General features: G+C 42.2%; 1 long non-coding RNA gene across 1 annotated transcript in view; it reads left to right on the top strand.

The window, feature by feature from the left end:
- LOC136173413 (uncharacterized) overlaps nt 1–13,463 on the top strand; it is an 84,298-nt gene that overhangs the window by 58,553 nt on the left and 12,282 nt on the right. The window contains exon 2 of the long non-coding RNA XR_010664220.1: nt 6,643–6,778. This is a non-coding gene — a long non-coding RNA (uncharacterized lncRNA). The remainder of the gene's footprint in view (nt 1–6,642; nt 6,779–13,463) is intronic.

The following is a 13,463-nucleotide window of genomic DNA, read 5'->3' as shown; positions in this document are numbered from 1 at the left end:
AGATTTATTGAAGTGAATTTGGTAAGCAAAATTTGTACATAGTTACTGAAAGAGTGCTAGAGAAATTTTGGGTCTTGGTTTAATGCTCAACTGACCATGGACGGTTTAAATACCTTCAAATACAAAAGCATCCACTGACATCAAGAGCTTTGAGCACTCTACTCTTCTACATGCAAACCTTACATTACAGCTTCTTGAGGTTTCAGTTCAAGTCAAATTGTGACTTGATTCTCTACAAGTCATGGTGGTTGCATTAAGAAGCTTCCAGAATCTTGGATAATTTAAAAGTCTTTTGTAGGCTGAAAAGTCAGCAGGTAGAATATGGACTCTATGCTATCAAGCTTTTAGATTCATAATTAACAAGCTAAAATATGCAAAAGGAAAAGTATCTTCTCTTCCTGGCATCTAATATTTATTAGAGAATTTTCTAACTCTCCACCCCCTAGTGAGTTCTGCCTGTAATTTATTTTCAGTTTGTCCTTCTTTTTGCTTCATCTATGGAAAACATTGAGGTTTCTATTGTCATTTCGGTTGCAATTCCACCATTACCCTGTGTAGCTTAAAATGACCTTGAATTTTCCATGACTCAAGCCTGCAGAAAAGCACTGTTGATCATTTTCATTGGCTAGTTTTATCCACTGCCTCTAACTGTTACTCTGCCTTACAACCACCTGTAAGTCTGTTTGTGTGTGTGTGTGTGTATGTATCTTGTATACGATTTCTTATTTTATTTTTAAATTGATGTACAGTTGATTTACAATATTGTGTTAGTTTAAGGTATATGGTAGTGATTCAATTACATATATATACACACATTCTTTTTCAATATAGATTATTGCAAGATATTGAATATAGTTCCCTTTGTTGTTTATCTATTTTATATACAGTAATTTGTATCTGCTAATCTCAAACTCCTAATTTATCCCTCCCCTTCCTTTCCCCTTTGGTGGCTTGCTATGTCTGTGAATCTGTTTCAGTTTTGTAATTAGGTTTATTTGGGTCATATTTTAGATTCTACATATAAGTGATATCATATGGTATTTGTTGTCTGACTTACTTCACTTAGTATGATAATCTCTAGGTCCATCCATGTTGCTGAGGATGGCATTTCATTATTTTTGATGGCCAACTAATATTCCTTTATATATATATATATATATATATATATATATATATCACATCTTCTTTATCTGTTTGCCTGTCAATGGGCATTTAAGTTGCTTCCATATCTTGGCTATTGCAAACAGTACTACAATGAACACTGGGATGTGTGTATTTTTTCAAATTAGAGTTTTCATCTTTTCTAGATATATGCCCAGGAGTGGGATGGTTGGATCATATGGAAACTTTATTTTTAGTTTTTTTTAGGAACTTCCATACTTTTTTCCATAGTGCATGAGTTTATATTCCAAACAACAGTGTAGGAGTATTCTCTTTTCTCTACACCCTCTCCAGCGTTTATTGTTTGTGGACTTTTTGATGATGGCCATTCTGATCAGTGTGATGTTGTAGTTTTGATTAGCATTTCTGTAATGATTAGTCATGTTGAAATCTTTTCATGTGCCTATTGGCCATCTGTATGTCTTCTTTTGAGAAATGTCTACTGAGGTTTTCTATCAATTTTTTAAAATTTTGATGGAGTTGTTCCTTTTTCTGTTATCAAGTTGTATGAGCTGTTTGAATATTTTGCAAATTAAGCCTTGGTATGTCACGTGGTTTGCAAGTATTTTTCTCCCAGTCTGCAGGTTGTCTTTTCATTTTGTTTATGGTTTCCTTTGCTGTGCAAAAGCTTATGAATTTGATTAGGTCTCATTTATTTTTGCTTTTATTTTTATTGCCTTGGGAAACTTCTTGTCAGTCTTTTGACATCTCAGGTTTTCTTGCATTCCCTGAGGATTGTGGTGATTAAGCTATTGATCATATAGTCCTGTAGGGGTTTTCTAAGGGTTTTCTCTGGGAAACTCTTAAAAGATGTTGTATGCTCAGGCATTCACCCAGACAGCTCTCTGAATTCTGCAGGGAAAGATTCCCACCAGTGTGTATGTGATGAGGGCATTGCATGGCCAGCTTGTGAAAACCTGTTGGCCCTTGATTCATTTCAGTTCAGTTCAGTTGCTCAGTTGTGTCTGACTCTTTGTGACCCTATGGACTGCAGCATACCAGGCCTCCCTGTCCATTGCTAACTCCTGGAGTCCACCCAAACTCATGTCCATTTAGTCAGTGATGCCATCCAACCATCTCATCCTCTGTCGTCCCCTTGTCCTCCTGCCCTCAATTTTTCCCAGCATCAGGGTCTTTTCAAATGAGTTCTTCGCATCAGGTGACCAAAGTATTGGAGTTTCAGCTTCAACATCAGTCCGTCCAATGGATATTCAGGACTGATTTCTTTTAGGATGGACTGGTTGGATCTCCTTGCAGTCCAAGGGACTCTCAAGAGTCTTCTCCAACACCACAGTTAAAAAGCATCAATTCTTCTGCACTCAGCTTTCTTTATAGTCAACTCTCACATACATACATGACTATTGGAAAAAACATAGCCTTGACTAGACGGACCTTTGTTGGCAAAGTAATGTCTCTGCTTTTTAATATACCATCTAGGTTGGTCATAACTTTTCTTCCAAGAGATAAGGGTCTTTTAATTTCATGGCTGCAGTCATCATCTGCAGTGATTTTGGAGCCCCAAAAAATAAAGTCAGCCACAGTTTCCCCATCTATTTGCCATGAAGTGATGAGACCGGATGCCATGGTCTTAGTTTTCTGACTGTTGAGCTTTAAGCCAACTTTTTCACTCTCCTCTTTCACTTTCATCAAGAAGCTCTTTAGTTCTTCTTCACTTTCTGCCATAAGGGTGGTGTCATCCGCATATCTGAGGTTTTTGATATTTCTCCCGGCAACTTGATTCCAGCTTGTGCTTCATCCAGCCCAGTGTTTCTCATGATGTACTCTACATATAAGTTAAATAAGCAGGGTGACAATATACAGCCTTGATGTACTCCTTTCCCTATTTGGAACCAGTCTGTTGTTCCATGTCCAGTTCTAATTGTTGCTTCCTGACCTGCACACAGATTTCTCAAGAGGCAGGTCAGGTGGTCTGGTATTCCTATCTCTTTAAGAATTTTCCAGTTTGTGGTGATCCACACAGTCATAGGCTTTGGCATAGAAATAAATGTTTTTCTGGAACTCTCTTGCTTTTCGATAATCCAACGGATGTTGGCAATTTGATCTCTGGTTCCTCTGCCATGGATGTATCGTGTGTACTAAGTTGCTTCAGTTATGTCCGACTCTTTGCGACCCTATGAACTATAGCCTGCCATGTTCCTCTGTCCATGAAGTTTCTCAGGCAGGAATACTGGAGTGGGTTGCTATGCCCCCCTCCAGGGGATCTTCCAGACCCAGGGATTAAACCCACATCTCCTGCAGCTCCTGCATTGTAGGAGATTCTTTACCACTGAGCCACTGGGAAGCCCATGGATGTAACACGTACCTTAAATTGGTAACCTAGTTCTTTCTTTCAGATTAAAAGCCATTTTTGCTCTGTAAACTACATAATCCCTCTGGTAACACTCGTTAGTCGCTAGCCCAGGAAAGCAGTTTAAAGACTCTGCTAATTGAAGACATTGTTAGTACTGTTAGTCGCTCAGTCGTGACCAACTCTTTGTGACCCCAAGGACTGTAGCTGGCCAGTGTCCTCTGTCCATGGGATTCTCCAGTCAAGAATACTGGAGTGGTTTAAGACGTTATTAAATGAAGTATCCTTGGCTCCAGCTCATTGCCGAGTTACTCTGAGATGAACAGATAAGCATATAGCTTCTAAGAAGTCTGTTGATCCTAATTTCTGAAGTCAAAGAGCCCAGGGTTTTATTTAGAGTAACTAAACTAAAATTACTCCCTGTATTGACAACAGGAAGTACAAGGGACCTGATCATTGAAAGCGTTTCTGAGTCATAGGGGTCAGGCTAGGCAGTATCTGTGTTAGGGTTTTAAGAATTCAAAGCCCTCTTTAAATTAATTCATTCTTTGATTTGCTTGCTCATTCTTTTCAAAGTGCTTCCTGAGCACCAGTGAGGGGCCAGGCGCTGATATAGGCACTGGAACTCCAAAGTGAGCACAGAGTCCGGTGGAGCATCTAGGTTCTCAGGCAGGATGGCAACTGATCTCCAAGGCTATGAAGGAGCAATGCTTCAGGGTTGGGGGAGAAAGGAGGGACCCTGCTTCTGCCTCAGGACTGATGTAACTGTGTGGATGTTTTTTTCCCTCAAGGCTTACAGAGCAGGAAAGCTAATTACACAGAGGTGTTTGTTTTTGGGTTGAACTTTTAGGACTGAGGAGGAGTTTTCCAGATGAGTGTGTGTTTTTGCTGATTAAAGTTTCTGAAGACCCAGAGAATGATGGAGGTTTGAAGGCCTGCTTGGAACAGTATATTTTCTTTTTTCAAAAAAATATTTTCAACAAATATCATATATTAATGTATATGTAATACGTAGAATCTATAAAAATGGTACAGATGAACCTATTTGCAAAACAGATATAGAGACACAGCCAAAGAAAACTAATGTTTGGATATAGGGGTGTGGGCAAAGGGCGATGGGGTGAATTGGGAGGTTGAGGTTGACATATATACACTACAGTGTATAAAATAGGTAAGTAATGGGAACCTATTGTACAGCATAGGGACCTCTACTCAGCGCTCTGTGGGGACCTAAATGGGAAGGAAACCCTAAAAAGAGGAGATATATGTTAACATATAGCTGGTTCACTTTTCTGTATAGCAGAAACGAACACAACTTTGTAAAGCAACTAAACTCCAATAAAAAATATATAAGTAAAAAATTAAAAAGTTAATTTTATGGGAGCATAGAGCAGTGTATTTTCATATGTGTTATTTATAGGAAGAAAGAACACTTTCCCCCTAAAAGGTCAATGGTTGTTCAATATTTGCTATTTGTGTTACTGCTTGGTTTCCACATTTAAAACCTCTGAGCCGTGTTTGACATGTTTTAAAATTCAGGTCAGTGGAAAAGTAAGATTCATTTAACACAACTTTTCAAGAATCCACTTTAATTTGTACATTGAGATTAGTTTCTGTCACGTCTCTTTAAGCATGCAAAGAGGGCTAGTCTCCGTGGTTCACTCTAGGTATTCTTAATATGAAAGTTATTTGAAGTTGTTATGCTTTTTCTCCCTCAGTGGCAATTAGTCGCCTATAGATATTTGGACTTTACATGCTCAGACATGGATGTGCTAAGGAGTTACCACTGTTCTCTTTCCTGGATCTGGGATAACAGGCAGAATTTTTTTACGTGCAAATTAAATGCTTGACAGCTGGCAAAAGAGGAACGAAGAGAATTTATTTCCCTCTGGGATTTGACAACTGTTAATTCTTCATGAACTTGGCTTCTGCCAAACATATACTGTACTTTCGTCTGATAGGAAATTCATATTGTTAAACTCTATGTGAACTCAAGGTATTAATGTAGAGTGCTTACTAGCAAAAATGACTTGCAAATGTCAGATAAAATTAAATAACATGGCTTAATAAAATAAGCTTGTTTCCGAAAATCTGTTTTTCATATTTGTGAAAGAATTATCTGTCCTGTTATTTAAACCAAGATATTGCCAGGACAGGGAAAAGAGACACTCTTTTATCAATTATCAAGGGAACCATTGATTTCACAAAGCCAATTAAACTATTTCTGGGGGAACAAGTAAATATTAGTTTTAGAAGCATTTCTTTTTGAAAGAGCCTGGTGATGAGGATAAGACTGCTGAATAAAAATAAGACATCTTATTCATTGCTTGAGGCTCAGCGAATGGCTGATTCTCAGATTTGTTACTTTAATTGACTTAAATAATAAGGGCAGTTAGCTTTTACTAAGACACAGACATAAAATTGGATGGATTTTATGGTCTTTCCAAAAGAACTTTGACTTGAGCAAATGTCCCATGGTTTCCCTAAATATTTTGTGAGCAAAGAAGTTACCATCCAAAAAGCAAGTCTGAATCAAAGGTGCTCTCTAGGGACGCCAGTCAGGGGTCCCCTTCGTGGGCTGTGCTGCTTGCTGGAATCAAGTGTGAATAAACATTTGTCTGGCGCAGTGATCTGAAGCAAAACAGAAAGAGGGAGCTGGAGGAGCCTGGCAGCTAGCAACATGGGCTGCTTCCAGAGCATGTGGCCTCCTGGTTGGAGGACTTTTGGGGGAAAGCCTGTTTGATTACTTTGTGGTAGAAGAGAGTGGGGGCAGTTAATGGGAATAATATTCTTAGGTGATGCTGACTTCATCTGTGATGCTCCTAGTATAGGTTTGGTCTCTGGTGGTTCATTAACTATGATGGATCTGGAATCTCCTGGATCTCTGTTCAGAGTCAACTCCTTCAGAATAAAACAGAATTATGACTGTGCGTCAAGGTCAAGGTCCATCTTCTTTGAGGATATGACATCAGCCTTGGGACAATGACAGTCCTAACAAAAACCTTTTCAATAATCCTTTATGGTTCTGTCAGCTGTGCATGACCTCACAGCTCTCCTCCATCCTGGGGATAATGAATTCTGTAAATCTACTAACAAATGAACACAATCATCCCTGATTTTATCTACTTGAATTTTCAAATTGTCTCTTTTATGTTTCTCTTCTCCATTTTAAGGAAATGCTACCAAGTTACAGTTCACTGGAATTTGATAAAGAGCCAAGTAGTTGGGAATTGAACAGCAAACAAGGATATAATTCAAGAAGTTTCTATGTTTCCCCTCTGCTGACATTAGCTACCCATCAATCTTTTGGTAGGTGGATGGTTGAAGCTCAATTTCTGTTCATCCAGAGTGTTTCTCCTTTTATTAAGCTTTCATCCTCATCCTGGGGGCTTAGGGAGAGCCAAGATACCATGGCCAATAGGCAAGTGTCATTTTAATACTATGTCAACTCAATGAGCTTCCCTGGTTGTTCAGTCAGTAAAGAATCTGCTTGCAATGCAGGAGGCACAGGTTCAATCCCTGGGTTGGGAAGATCCCGTGGAGAAAGGAATGGCTACCCACTCCAGTATTCTTGCCTGGAGAATCCCACGGACAGAGGAGTGGACAGAGGAGCCTGGAGGGCTACAGTCCATGGGGTCGCAAGGAGTCGGACATGATTGAGTGACTGATGCACACACAGCTCCCTCTGGCCCGCTAGGCTGGCTCCAACCCCACATTCACCCTTTACTCATCAGGCGAAAGTCCCATCAGACTTGTGTGGTGTTTGGGCACTGAGGATCAGAGATCTGTACCCAGACCATGCAGATTGCTGTCTTGAGTTGGGCATGAGAAAACACTGAAGTCTTGCTTCCTTTCCATAAACTCTGCTTAGGAAGGGGCCTCTTGTACTCCCTGGACCTAACTTGGGTTCTCCTGTGAACCTCTAGGTCTTTAACTGGGAGTTAAGACAAAGAGCTTCAGGAACCCCGGTTGATGTCTCAACTCTTTTCTTCATCTTTAAGTCAGTCTTCCCTCTTCCCAGCCCGGAGGTGCTTTCTCTTAGCTGGGTAAGTGTGATCTAGCTCAGCAATTTTTCTTGTCTCTTTATTACTGCATAAACTTTAGGTCTTAAACTTTTTTTATGTATAATGACAGACAGGAACCACAAAATAGATATACACCTGGCAAATGGGTATATGATTTATCATTAGTAGTGATAACTTAATAATGAGTTTTCTATTAATTCAAAACAATGGCTCTGCATCTTTTAAAAGGACACATATATATTTGAGGTTAAGCCAACTCTTCAGAGTAGATTATCTACAGGGAATTAGGGAATGGAGTGGGGGTGATGGATCAAAGGGAAGAGATAAATCCAAGAGGGGCTTTGCCTGCACTGATGCTGGTGATAAAAGGCTCCCAACAGGGTAAGATTTTGATTAACTGATTTTTATTTCTGGGACCCAGGTGGTGCTAGTGGTAAAGAACCCGCTTGCCAATGCAGGAGACCTAAGAGATGCGGGTTCCAGATCCTGGAGGAGGGCTTAGAAACCCACTCCACTATTCTTGCCTGGAGAATCCCATGGCAGAGGAGCCTGGTGGGCTACATTCCATAGGGTTGCAAAGAGTTGGACACAACGGAAGCAACTGACCATGCATGCATGCCTGGGACCCATTACAACAAACTGACCAGCCTTTATCTCCTGAAGCATTCAGGACATGGGCAATGCAAGCTCAGAAGTGTGGCTTCTGGAAAAACATAGCCTGTAGAGTCTGATTAAGGAAGTTCAGTTCAGTTGCTCAGTCGTGTATAACTCTTTGCGACCTCATGGACTACAGCACACCAGGCCTCCCTGTCCATCACCAACTCCCAGAGTTTACTCAAACTCACGTCCATCGAGTCAGTGATGCTACCCAACCACCTCATCTTCTGTTGTCCCCTTCTCCTCCTGCCTTCAATCTTTCCCAGCATCAGGGTCTTTTCCGATGAGTCAGTTCTTCACAGCAGGTGGCCAAAGTATTGGAGTTTCAGCTTCAGCATCAGTTCTTCCAATAATATTCAGGACTGATTTCCATAAAGTGCACAATAAAAGTAAAGTGCTTGAATCATCCTGAAACCTTCCCCCTGCCTCAGGTCCATGGAAAAATCATCTTTCATAGAACCAGTCCTTGGCGGCCCAAAGGTTGGGGACCACTGCTTTAGACTCTCAAGAGTCTTCTCCAACATCACAGTTCAAAAGCACCAATTCTCCTCAGTGCAAATAAGATTTCCTTATCATCCTATTTTCCTTGTCTTTCCTTTGAGACCAAGCCTTTGCTTTCATGGTTTGGACAATTGGATTTCTAGCCCTAGGACCTCCTGCAGCAGGAGGGGTTAACCAAGTCTCCCCCTTTCCCCATATACTTAGAGAGCAAAGGGGTTCATTCTAGGTGTGACACATCAATTTGACATTTTTTGTAAATTCCTAAGATTCCTGAAATCTTATGAATGACAGATTTCAAACCTTTTGCCAGCATCCCTGAGCTTATCTGCCATCCTGGATTAACTCCCTCTTCATAGAGGTAAGAGGTTTCATGAGCAGAAAACATCACATAGCACCCATGTCAGTTATTAAGCAGGGACCAAAAGCTGTGCACTCTCCTTTCTGCAAAACTACTGTACTTCAGGATGGGTATTCTCACTTCTATCCAAGGCTGGGCAAGAGAGATCACAGCTGGGGAGTTCCGGCTTCCAGGTTCAGCCTCCTCACGCATGGTCCAAGGCTCTGCTCAGTGGAGTGGAAGCCCCTTTCAGCCGCACACAGCTGACCCATTTCCCCTATAGTGCCATCCACCCTACTTTTGGGAGGATCTTGACTCGAAGGATGCTTTCATGTCTAAGTGTCCTCAAAGCCACAGGGGCAGGAAGTTGCTACATCTTGCTTCTCTAATCTCCATCAGTTCCACATAGTGGTGAGTGTGTGCGTGCATACTCAGTCATGTCTGACTCTTGCGACCCCATGGACTGTAACCCACCAGGATCCTCTGGACATGTGCTTATCCGGGCAAGAACATGGGAGTGGGTTGCCATTTCCTTCTCCAGGGGATCTTCCTGACCAATGGATCAAACCCATGTCTCTTGCATCTCCTGCATTGGCAGGCAGGTTCTTTACCACTGTGCCACCTGGGAGGCCCATACCTCCCTCTCATCTTGTCAGAGGGAGGGAGGGTTTAATTATATCTGCGGATGGTGAGCAGCTTTTCCCTTCCGTCTAGCTTTCCATACCCATCAGGCTCTCAAACAGTCTCTCTGTCCTTTTGGTTTCTTTGATGTTCAATCTGGATGTCCTTCTAGATGACATTGTTATCACCTAGGGCGGGCACTGAAACTGTGTGGAGAGACTCGTGCAAACTTCTCGAGTTCTCTATGTCAGTAAAATACTCAGGCCAGAAACCCAGGGCTTTGACATCCGTCTCCGCCCTCCACACTTCCCGTCTCTTCCCCACCCTTCATGCAGTCACATATCCATCCATTACCTGGTCTTGCGGATCCCACCTCGTGATCACTCTTACAGATCCTGTTCCTTGTTCTGACTCATCAAGCCTCCTCCCTCTCCAGCCACAAGCACTCTTGTCCCCATCGTCTCTTCTCATCCTGCTGCCGGAGTGATCTTTAAAAATCCAACCCTTGATTTTCTACTTATGACCACTTAGTGGCTTCCTATTGCCTTTAGAGGAAGCCACCAGCGTAGTATATTAGGTCTTAACGGGCCGATCTGGCTCTTGCTGACCCCACATCTTCTACCAGCACTCTTTCCCAGGTCCTTTCATCTTCATTTCTCACGGTTCTTTGAAAATGCCGCACGGTTACTTTTTGCCCTGGTTTGTGCTGTTTGCGCTGAATGTAGTGATTCTTTTCTCTTTGCTTCATTCACACCCACCCACCCCTTCTCAGCATCACTCCCTGGACCAGGTTGGTCCCCATAATGCATCACACTGCACTGTGCTTTTCCTTTGCTGCTATTTCATAATTCATGTTTACTTTACGTCTGCCGCCTTTCCATTTAGACCAGGGGTCCACAGCCTCCAGGATCTAATGCCTGATGATCTGAGATGGAGCTGATGTAATAATAATAATAGAAATAAAGTGCACAATAAAAGTAAAGTGCTTGAATCATCCTTAAACCTTCCCCCTGCCTCAGGTCCATGGAAAAATCATCTTTCATAGAACAAGTCCTTAGCAGCCCAAAGGTTGGGGACCACTGCTTTAGACCATCAGTTCCACAGGGGAAGTGAGCAGGTTATTTCACTTCCCACTATACATCCCATGATATTTGGGAGCTAGAATTGCCCCCGTAAATATTCATTGACCTGACGATTTTCCTAAGTTGTTGTTCAGTCGCTAATTTGTGTCCAACTCTGCGACCCCATGGACTGCAGCATGCCAGGCTCCTCTGGCCTTTGCTATCTCTAGGAGTTTGCCCAAATTTGTGTCCATTGAATTAGGGATGCTATATAACCATCTCATCCTCTGCTGCCCATTTCTGCTTTTGCCTTCAATCTTTCCCAGTATCAGGGTTTCCTAAATTGCTGAATTGCTAATCCAAATTTCAGTGCTCTCAAGCTATGCTAAGAAAATTCCCCTTTGAAAACACGACTACAGTGTGCTCAGGTTTATTCCTTACGCCTTGCCCGTGCTCACAAATACTACGTTTTGGGTGAACAAAGACTTTTTCTAGCTCAGCCCAGGACTGTCTAGTATTTGTGTTCCAACGGTTTCCTTATGTCTCGTATGTTTCCTTTGAGCCATGTCTGAACTTCAGTCCTGCAGGAATGATTTCTCATCTGTTTCTTGTACTAGATAACACCATATTAGTCTTGAATAAATGTGACAAAGTTCTAGCCAAATTCATCATCCTAGTAGAAACCGATGCCCAGGATTTCCATCAAATGAAAAAAAGAGGAGATAAATAGGCTACTCTGAATTTATTTATGAATTGTGTGCTCCCAGAGTTACAGTCTCTAAGGACTGAAATAAAATAATGAGGCTACCATTTCTCGTACCTAGGAATATGTCCAAGCCGGTTCTGGCTTCTTTAGACAATAAAGACAGGGTGCATTCCATAGGCAGAAAGGTCTCTTACTTGTGCACCTGGAGGTAGGAATGTCACAATAAATGGCATCACCATTGACCTTGGTTCAAGCCCTAAAGTAGGAGTGATCCTTAATTCCTCAAAATCTACTGTCAAACTATTAGCAGGAGTCTCAACCTTTAAACATCAAAAATCTATATGTACTTCCTTGTATCTCTACGTCTGGGTTTCCCAGGTGTCTCAGAGGTAAAGCATCTGCCTGCCAAGCAGAAGATGCAGCTTTGATCCCTGGATAAGAAAGATCCCCTGAAGGAGGACATGACAACCCACTCCAGTGTTCTTGCCTGGAGAATCCCATCACAGAGGAGCCTGGCAGGCTACAGTCCATGGGGTTACACAAAGTTGGACATGACTGAAGTGACTTAGTATGCACACCCAGACTTCTCTGGTAGCTCAGCTGGTAAAGAATCCACCTGCAATGCAGGAGACTCCAGTTTGATGCTTGGGTCTGGAAGATCTGCTGGAGAAGGGATAGGCTACCCACTCCAGTATTCTTGTGTTTCCCTAGTGGCTCAGCTGGTAAAGAATCCCAGCAATGTAGGAGACCTGGGTTCAATCCCTGGGTTGGGAAGATCCCCTGGAGAAGGGAAAGGCTACCCCCTCCAGTATTCTGGCCTGGAGAATTCCATGGACTCTATAGTCCATGGATTGCAAAAAGTCAGACATAACTGAGCAACTCTCACTTTTTACTTTGCAGAAGCAGCAGCCCCAACAGGATTTATCTCCTTATTCCACTTGGCTTTTTCTCAGAGCATCTATTACTACCTAATCTTATTGTGAGTACCTGATTATGTTTCAGTCTTGCCCACCAGAACATCATCTCCTTGTGGGCAGGGGTTTTGAAGATCTTGCTGAATGTTGAGTATGCAGCATCTCTGAGGGTCTGGTGCAAAGTCAGTGCTTCCTGAATGCTTGTCAAATGAATGAATGAATGAATGAATGAAACAAGCGAACAGTGGGATTGAGTCTACCTCATGTCTGTTCCTGAGGACAGATTCCCTGAAGTCAATAGGAAAAGTGGCATAAGGCAGTCACAGTCTAGCTGTTACTCTTGTGAGTTTGTTGCTTTCTGGTTATCTGTCTTGATGTTTGGAGAATCCAGAGATTAGCATGAGGCTAAGCATGTTTTCCATGGAGTCGGTCTGTGGAATGATAACTGACCCAGCGCCCCTTTAGGCCATGCTGCCCAGCAATCAATGCAGGACTGTGCCTCTTGGCTGGTACCTGCTGGGCATGGGGGCTCATTTCCCTCTGCAGAGCTGCTGACTGGAGCTGTTTGTCCCTCAAAGGGTGCTAAACCCTCATTAGCAGCTTATAAACTTTTTCCTGCTCTTCAAGACTGGCTCTTTAGTAAACAGTGGGGGCATTTACGAAGTCTTTCTGAGAAATGAGCCAAATGTTTGGAAATGTGCACGTAGAAAGGACCTGGAGAGAAAGTTGACTTATAATAACGCCAGTGGTATGTTTCTTTGTAGACAGAATCACCAGGCTTCAATTAGGTGTTTCAGAACCATTTTTCTTTCTTCTTTTTATTCCCCCCAGGAATTACCTTGAGGGTCTAATTTCAGAATTGATTTCCACCAACGTCTGTTTTTGCTAGCTCTTCTTGGGCATAGGGAGCCGGGGAGGGTGCTTGCTTTCAGACTGAGGACAGAGGATACCTGATCAAGGAGTAGAACCACTCTATTTAAGCTGTAAAACTTTTAGCTGGAGGGTAACTTGCATGCACCTAAGGGCTAAGGATATAGCGTGATGAACCTCAATTCAATGCTGATGGATGTTTGGATAGTTTCTACTCTGGCTATTATAGAAGGTCTATTTTTCTTCCTTCCTTCCTTTCTTCCTATTCCCCTCCATTCTCCCCTCTTCATTCTTTTTCATCT

Source organism: Muntiacus reevesi, chromosome 8 (genome assembly GCF_963930625.1).
Source record: "Muntiacus reevesi chromosome 8, mMunRee1.1, whole genome shotgun sequence".
NCBI classification, from domain to species: domain Eukaryota; kingdom Metazoa; phylum Chordata; class Mammalia; order Artiodactyla; family Cervidae; genus Muntiacus; species Muntiacus reevesi.
This window is presented reverse-complemented; position numbering and strand designations above follow the sequence as displayed.